The following is a 9,440-nucleotide window of genomic DNA, read 5'->3' as shown; positions in this document are numbered from 1 at the left end:
GCCTCAAAAGATCTTTTTAAACAAATTATTTTTAAAAAAAGGGACATTTTAGACCACTGTCTGTTTCATAAACCACTATTTAAACAACGTTTCACCTTAAAAAATACAGTACTCTAAAAATGTCTTTTTAGCAATCTCATTAAAGATGATTGAACACTAATTGAATGAGGAAACAACATTAAATTACTACAGCGTTGTTAACCTATAAATGATTTGATATGTCAATTGTAAATACAATGTTGCTATAAGTACACTTTTTAATATGTATTATATTTTGCACTTATAAGGAATAACACTAACTTTGCACTTTATACTTGCACCAACTTTATGGTCTAAGGGCCTGAGTCATTAAGAAAAGTAAGGCAAAAAAAGGAATAAATGTTCTCTAGGACAAACCTTGTTAGAATGCAAGGGGTGAAAATTAGTTTATTGTTTTGTATATAAGTTAAATACTGGCTGTTTTATCATCTAGCACACAAATACTTGATAGCTTTATTTTTACACTGAAATTTAAAGTTGATCTAGGACATGCCCTAACCCAACTATAAATCTGTCCTCACATTTTAAATTTACCTCCCTTCCAATGGAACATGGTTTTGCCCAGGTGCAGAGTTACTCCTTTTTTATGCTTTGCTCTCCTTAATGACTTGGTCCCTAAGACTTTTTACTCCTTTTTATCGAATAACGTCCATTGGTTGATCTTTATCTATTTAACTGTTTTTTGATTAAGTGACTCCAATACATTTTCGCATTTCTTTTCTATATCCAGTATCTGCAAAAACAACCTGATTTTTGTGTCTGCCTCAGTAAAAACACTGGGGAAGCCTAGGCGACCTCCAATGGCTCGGACACATAGCTAACAACCATACGCCGTACGTGTGCATGTTTGACATGCGGATTCACTGACATTAGAACATGCATTTTTTTTATGCAAAACTTACGCCAGTGGGCATAAAGCCTGAGGTTTTTTCACAATAGATTATCCTTGCCAAGTGTTGCCCTAGTGATTTATTTCTGGTTCCTTTCACAGATCCCCCATTTACATGTTTCCTGGCAGAATCCTGCCAAGAAATATCTTTGACAATGAGGTCTGCACAAAATGTATTGGTGATAAACGTGCAACCTCATCAGGATAACGAGAGCTTACCACCTATATGATTGCTCATGCTGGGCTCTGTGGCTGTGGTCAAGGACATTATATAAGATACTGGTGCCAGGCATTTGAGAACTTTGTGGTGTGAGGTTATAGCTGCACTCGTTATTTTATACACTCTCATTAATAAGAGTTGTTAAACGGCAAACAAAATCTGAAGCACATATCCTCTTCCTAGTGACTGGACTTATTAAACAGAACACAGAAAGACCTAAAACATTTTTGCACAGTTGAAGAACCAATTATTTAGCGGATAAGCATGACTTTTAGAGCTGTCTTGGAGTTTAGAGAGACAATACAGACATACAAAGAAAACAGCATCACAGCATTATTATTAAGAGTATTGCGATTATTAAAATGTTTGCATTGATGAATTAAAAATTTTGACAGCATCTCCATGTAAAGAATAGACTGGGGTAAATGTATCAAACTGCGGGTTTGAAAAAGTGGAGATGTTGCCTATAGCAACCAATCAGATTCTAGCTATCATTTTGTGGAATGTACTAAATAAATGATAATTACAATCTGATTGGTTGCTATAGGCAACATCTCCACTTTTTCAAACCTGCAGCTTGTTAAATTCACTTCATTGAGTTCTTTTTATCACACTTTATTCACATACTGTTTATTCTCCATTATTACTATTTATAATCTACCAGTTATTATAATTACCACTCACACTGTTTTACCCACTTTTATCATTCACTGCTTCTGCTTTAACCCCACTATTCTTAGTCTTCACTGGTCTACTCTAGCTCCCATTATTAGCACACCACTGAGGTCACACTTTTTCTATGCCCCCTAACTAAGACATCCATATTTACTATGTTGCTTGTTCAGCTACAGCCCTATCAGTCCATTACAGTTATTAAACCCAATTCATAATAATCATATTTAATCATATTTATCCAACTTACATCCACATCCTGTCCGATATCTACCCCTTACACTAATATTACTACCCCTCTCACCATTACTATCACCATTCATATACCTATTTGTATCCTTATTCTTTGCTTTTTATTTTGACTTGTATGTCTCTTCTATTCTACTCATAAGGACCAAATATTATTACCTTTATATTCCATTTCACTTAGTTTATTCACACTATATTTTATTCCACCTTCGACTCCCCTCTAACTTACCCTTTCTCTCTCCAGTTTTGTTTATTTCTAACCTAACTCTACTCTACTTCTTTCTTGACTCATGTCATTGTACCTTTATCATGCACTTGTCCTTCCTCCCATTAAAACCTTATTTTAACTCTACTTGACACTAATATGTTTCTCTGCAGCCCTCCTAGGTATTTCTCTTCTTGTGATTCATCTAAATTTCTCTACAACAAACATACAGACCCCGGCTCTGGCTCTACATCACAACAGAGACCACGGACATCAAGACACCACCCATACAGCGCTCAACAAGACAAACAGCTAACTGGCCAAATATATGGTGCTATAGCTTGGGGATGCTGCAGACTTGGGAAAAAACTGCTTCAGAGCTCAATTCCTGCGGCTGAGCACTGGTCCACAGTGCAACGGCCCACCGGGTCATGCCCAACACCCTGATTTGACAATACATACCTGCTCATGCCTGTGTTCAGGGGTAATTGCATATGTACATGTTGCAGTCTTCTATTGGAGGAGATAGAATGTTTGGGTATTTATTGCGGAATGTTGACTAGTCTCAGCAGTTTCAGACAGAAGCCCTATTTCAAGTTGCAGTGCCCATCGTAATGATTCTGAAAAGGGAAAAAATATTTTTTCACTGTCCTTTAATGTTACATAGAATAGAAATTTGTACATATTTATCAGGGTTTGTAACTTCTGAACTAACTGTGAGCCATCATGAGAAGTTACATTTTTATACATTTGTATATTTAACGACCATCTCCCCTCAACTTAACCAGGACAATTTTCATGTTTTGGCGATGTGTCTTTTTCACATGTAAAAACATTTTTATATTTCGGGTTTCATAAATTATTTTTATATTGTTTTTATCATGAAAATAGGGCTTCTTAGCAGAATAAAATGATTTCTTATTTTGAGGACATAAATAGGAAAAACAGGGATACATTGGGAAAAAAAATCTAATTTTCCATGATTTGTGCCCTAGTTACTTGTACAATTCTGCAAATATTTACCCCAAATTTAGTCAGGTGTTTCTTCTGTGTACAATAAATGTATGAAGTTTATACATGGTCTGACGCTCTTATATGGTCCAAGAGCAACTGTCTGCATTTTAGTTCAAAATTATTTTTTTGTTACCCTTATACTATTCGTGTACCCAAATGAATCAATCCTTAGAGGAAAAACAAGTGGAGATTTAGCTGAGAGTGGGAGAACAAAAAAAGTGGGACTGGCACCATTTTGGCCATTTAAGGGGGGCTAGGATTCTGTGTGGCATTCACACAATTTTTTGTATGAGTGTTCACACAATGACCAATGTGGTCTTTTAAGCTATTTGAGGTTACATTTAATCTAATGGTGTTAACGTGAAGGAGTTCCGATCTGAAAATTCTCTGCGAAGGATTACCCACACCTAAAGGAATCCTACTGATGTTCTAGTAATATACTCAACTTTACTACTAACTACTTGGTCCTGAATGTGGGACTGCTCAGGCACTTTTGCATGCAGAACACAGCACTTGCATTGAGCACTGTGTGCAAGTGATGGGACTAGCAGAATCTGTTTAGTTCCTGGCCACTCACTGGAATTGTGGACTTTCATTGTTGGCCCGCTTGCATTAATAGTGTCCGGGAGCATGTGGTACCCACAGTGTCGGACTGGGATAAGAAGGGCCCAAAGGGGGAGGAATGCAATCTTAGTAGTCCCCTGATACAGTGCTGTTGAAGGGATGGCCAGCCCCACAGAGGACCAAAGGTTTCTTTGAAAGAGGTGTAATTGGAGTATACAGATTTAAAAAATTACACATATTAAACTTTGTGTAATCTATTTATGTGCATGGTAGTATGATGGCATTATTAAATTTAATTGGGTCAGTGCTAGAGGATTAAATATCCCTATTGCACTAGTGGCCACTTATGTGTTTTCTACAGATTGACCTCTCCAGTCTTCATGTCTCTGATCGCAAATGCGTTAACTTCACTATAAACTATTCACTGGCACAGTCTCGTATTGGAGCTGCTGTCCTGGCTGACCATTGTTATTAAATAGATACGAAATGATAACTAACATGAGAAAAATACGATGGTTCATAAATAGACCGCTAAGGCTCCTTTGAGCTGGGAATATCTTTGCAGAGATTTTCAACTATGATTTTCACAGACATAATCCCTGTGGAAAACTCATCATTATGACACTAGCATGTGAGGTGTGTGCAGGTGTGTTTGAAAACAAGCGTAAGGTTAGCATGGTACAAAACTTGCTACTAAGAAAAGCATAAATATCAGAGCCAACTTTGAACTTCAATAAAAAAGTCACATTTAAATCTTTTAATTCATCAAGTCCTGTACACTATATGGCTATTACAAAATACAGAGGAGGTTGGTGGCTATCGAGCCACGAAATCCCAATATATGTATAACCTGTAAATATTATACTTACAAATGGTGCAGTGATATAGGTTTTCATTGATATCACTCACTTGGAAACAAGTGTTTGCTATCAGGAATAATATAGACTGTGTAGGAGATTATAAGGGTATTTTGAGTCATTTTAGAGTTCTGTGCTCTGCACATAGGAGCCAGATTTTTGAAATGATTGAAAAATGCAGTACATAGCCATGGTTAGTGGCAGCAGCAGCACAATCACTGAGAGTACCCAAGCACCCACAGCCCGGGCTCTGTATAAAAGTCAGCCTGCAGCATTGTGATTTTGTATGATAAAAGAACTCTTTGGTGACTTTTGACATCCTCGTTTTCTTTACCCTGTAAAAAGATTACTGCGCTATACAATAAAATAAGAAGCTGTTTACTCATTTAGAGTCGGGGGGTAAATGTATCAAGTTGTGAGTTTCTGGCGGGTTTGAAAAGTGGAGATGTTGCTTATAGCAACCAGTCAGATTATAGCTGTCATTTATTTAGTACATTCTAACAAATGGTAACTAGAATCCGATTGGTTGCTATAGGCAACATCTCCACTTTTCAAACCCTGCAGAAACTGGCAGCTTGATACATTTACCCCAGGGAATTATTAAGGGCAAATAGGGCAAAATAAGTAACACCAGCGATACTATAATGATCTTTCAGGAAAGTTAGCTTTCATTAATTTTGTAGCTAAATATTTAAGGTTAGGTAATTATTATTATTATTATTATTCATTTTTATTTTTTGGGCGCCACTAGGTGTCCGTAGCGCCGTACAGCCGTACAGGGACAAACGAGATTACAATACGAGGTGAGACAGCACAGTACAGTAAACAATAAGCACAGTAACTCAGTGAGCTCAAAGCACAGCTAGAGGGGCGGAGGAGGGGAGAGGGGAAGGTCCGCCAACGACGGAGTCCAAGAGGGAAGGCACGGATGGATGACAGGGTAACTCCGAAGGGGAGAGGAGGGAGCGAGAGGGGATGGGGGGGGGGGGGAAGAGGGTCCTCAAGGAGGAGGGCTAAGTAGCTATAGAGCAGAGTTAACAGTGGAGAAGACAGGAGGAGAGAATACCCTGCTCAAAGGAGCGTACAATCTAAGGGTGGGGTAGACAAACAGAGAGACACAGGGGAGAGATGGAAGAACGGAGGATAAGGATAAGGGAAGGGGAAAGAGGGGAAGAGGCAGAAGTAAAGGTAGGAAGTTAAGTGGGAGACTGGAAGGCTTTAAGAAAAAGGTGGGTTTTTAAAGCCCGTTTGAAACTGGACAGATTAGGGGAAGTTCTGATGGAGGGAGGGAGCGTGTTCCAGTGGAGGGGGGCAGCGCGGGCAAAGTCTTGGATACGCGCGTGGGAGGAGGTGATCAGGGGGGAAGAGAGGCGACGGTCATTGGCAGAACAGAGAGGGCAGGATGGAGCATGAGTAAAGAGGAGGAAGAAGATGTAGGGTGCTGTGGAGTTGGTGAGGGCCTTGTATGTAAGAGTGAGGAGCTTGAACAGGATTCTGTAGGGGAAGGGGAGCCAGTGAAGGGATTGGAAGAGGGGGGAGACAGAAGAGGAGCGGCAGGAAAGGAAGATGAGCCTAGTGGCTGCATTAAGTACAGATCGTAGGGGAGCGAGATGAGAGTGGGGGAGGCCAGTAAGGAGGAGGTTGCAGTAGTCCAAGCGGGAGATGATCAGAGAGTGAATAAGACATTTGGTGTCATCTTGGGAGAGGAAGGGTCGGATGCGAGCGATGTTATGCAGCTGGAAGTGATTGTAGTGATTTCTCAGTGAAAGTCCCAGCAGGTCTGATGTACTCTTTCCCTTTGAGTTCTTGCCTTTGTATGTGGCCGTCATACTCAATGCAAATAATGTCTCCACAATTTTATATTTAATTTTTTTGTTGGTTTTTCCCCCCCTTCTGCACACTGTATGTGGCATTTCCAAACTACAAAAAAATGACAAGTGAGGCTTTTAGGATAAACGCACTTAAAGGGCGACAGTGTTTGTAGCAAGCTGAACACTTACCTGAAGGGGTTAACATAGGGTTGGGCCCAACCAATGGCAGCACCTGTGGGAGGGACCTTGATTGAATATAGCAGGATGTACTTCCAGGTCTGCTTCACTCGGCAGCACGAGATCCCACCCACCCACTCCTCAGTTTAAGTACTTGTATGTTAACGTTTGCGGTAGGAAGGCACTGCGTTCAGCGGCTGTTTAGTGGGCGCACAGGTAGTTGGTCGCAGGTCACTGTCCCCTTAGAGGCACCAGTAACTCCTTTTTTGGTCCTTCGGTGAGGAGGGTCCCTGTCCGGCTCGGTGAGGGAGGGCAGCGTGAGTTTGAAAGGGGCAGTCACTCTGACGCCAACTCAGCGCAAGTTGTGATGGGATTTGTTCCTTTTGGGATTTGTCCCCTTTGGTTTGTGGACTTACGGCGGTTTGCGCCAGTCCCCATGTGATCTAGTGTTATCAGCTTGAGAGCTGTGTCGCAGTGCCCTTTCTCCGCCACCATAGGTTTAGTTAATACAAAATCATAATAAAAGTTCTGGCAATTTTTAGTAACTTATACATGTCTCCGTGTGTTTATTTGCATGCAAATGTTTAGAGTTTAAGGTTGATGTGAAGTTTATGGGAACATACACGGTGAGCCCTTTATGCAGACCCATAATGTTTCTCTATTTGCACAAGTGCATCTATTTGTCTGCCAACTGCACTTCAAGACGAACGCCCACTAACTAGTTATTGGATCTGCTCCTATGAAAGGGGGTTGTGCCTTGTTTTCCAGACCTACTTTCAAATTTGCATGTGTGTGATTAGTGTGATGTGCTTTATGAAATGTTATCGCTACTCATCAAAGCGTTGATAACATAGATTTTCTATATTTAAATCTTAATCTGCAACTAACCAATAATAGTTGGCTGGTGCAGATGAGTGATACTTAGCTCCCCCACGATACTGTCTGGCAACAGTAAGAGGATTGTTACCGCTTCGCCAGCCAGTCCAGGATGCCTCTGCACGTGGGTGACCCTGGCATTGGGGCAGGGCCGTCTTTCCCATTGGGCACAATGGGCAGGTGCTCCGTGGAGGAGCAGACCATAGAAGGAGCCGGATCGCCAGCTGACCGCAAGGTAAGTATTGTCTTTTTTTTTTTCCACGTTTTTTTTTTTTCTGCTGCCTCCGACGGGCCCCCCTGGGCTGCAGGGCCCATATATAGAATATATTTTTTTTATATATATACATGTATATATAGGGGCCCCGGTGCACTACTCTGCCCGGGGGCCCAAGATGTTGTTAAGAGGGCCCTGCATTGGGGCTCACACATGCACGGTGGAGCTGGAAGCAAGCACTTGCCTTCCGGTTCCACTTTCCATTAACAACAAAGTAATTTTTAAAAAATGTAAACAAATAAATAATTCCCTGGGACTTCAGTGGGGGGAAAACTGTAATTAAATAAAAAGAGCACCTTTTCCCCTATTATCCACTGCTGAGATGGCAATATTAATAAGAGGACTGTGGCGGTACTTGTGCCACTGCTGTTCATAGTAAATAGGTTTCCCCATGCTTATGTGCCATCAGAAATCTAACAAAACGCTTTGCAGTGTGGTCTATTATTGACATTATTGAGAGAACTCAGTTATCACACAATGATTAATAGGCCCTTTAGACTTTCCATTGATGAGGAATGCAAGTCTCTTTTTGGCTGTCTGATAATTACAGCCTACACAAGCTGAAAGATCTTTGTAAAGGGCTGTAATGTTTTATACCCAGAAGTCAATAGCATCATGAACCAAATTGAGAAATCAGGAAAATCTGCTGTTCATTGTAACCCTGCACTAGTTCAAAACTATCATTCCATATCATATCACTAAGCTTAACTGGAACAGTAACTGCACTAATCTGTTCAGCCAAACAATCGTAACTTGATTTCACAAATACCTAATTTCATGGGTCCACATTTTAAAGGAGCAGGTAGCCCGGTGTCTCTCCACATTGTCGCTAGATTGCATGGGCTGGGCCCATAACTCCAACGTTTCACAGAGGAAAATGGTGTGTCTACTCCTTTACTCCCTACCCCATCATAACCACTTATTCCTTCCCCATCAATCTATTTATGAACGGTCCCACAACAATTAGTGACTTTTTTATTATCAGTGATTTTAACATTTACATTCTGTGTATTACCTAGACTAAATATACAGCGGGATCACTGTCACTCAGTTGGTGGACCTGCTATTTAGAGATAGAGGCTGTCTGGCTTTTTGGCTATTAAGTAATGCTTAGTAATAATTAATTCATTCAGCATATACACTGTCAGACAGCCTCACTGTAACCACAGACCACACATAAATGAGTATATATGTAAGTGCCACTGTTCCTACCTTATTAAGTCCATGGGAGGGAGACGGCTGTTACAGTCTCCCTTTCTGCTGGTCTTTATGTGGGGTTATGAGGGTATATGTCACCCTCTTCTGCTCCTGGACTGTGCCGATTCTCTGATGCAGGGAGCTCCGCATAGTGAGAACTGACTGCCTGAGCTGTCTGCAGCAATGCCTGCAAGAGACAGCTTCACCTGAGGCATAGTGAGAACTGACTGCCTGAGCTGTCTGCAGCAATGTCTGCAAGAGACAACTTCACCTGAAGCATAGGGAGAACTGACTGCCTGAGCTGTCTGCAGCAATGCCTGCAAGAGACAACCTCACCTGAGGCATAGTGAGAACTGACTGCCTGAGCTGTCTGTAGCAATGCCTGCAAGAGACAAC

The 9,440-nt window shown here is 41.1% G+C and overlaps 1 long non-coding RNA gene across 1 annotated transcript; it reads right to left on the bottom strand.

Annotated features, from left to right (window-relative positions):
* Window positions 1-1,167: 1,167 nt before the first annotated feature.
* LOC142142633 (uncharacterized) lies at window positions 1,168-9,440 on the bottom strand. The gene is made up of 3 exons (XR_012689252.1): window positions 9,060-9,440; window positions 2,737-2,894; window positions 1,168-1,249 (listed from the first exon to the last, which is right to left on the bottom strand). It is a non-coding gene; the product is annotated as an uncharacterized LOC142142633 (long non-coding RNA).

Source organism: Mixophyes fleayi, chromosome 3 (genome assembly GCF_038048845.1).
Source record: "Mixophyes fleayi isolate aMixFle1 chromosome 3, aMixFle1.hap1, whole genome shotgun sequence".
Lineage (NCBI taxonomy): Eukaryota > Metazoa > Chordata > Amphibia > Anura > Limnodynastidae > Mixophyes > Mixophyes fleayi.
This window is presented reverse-complemented; position numbering and strand designations above follow the sequence as displayed.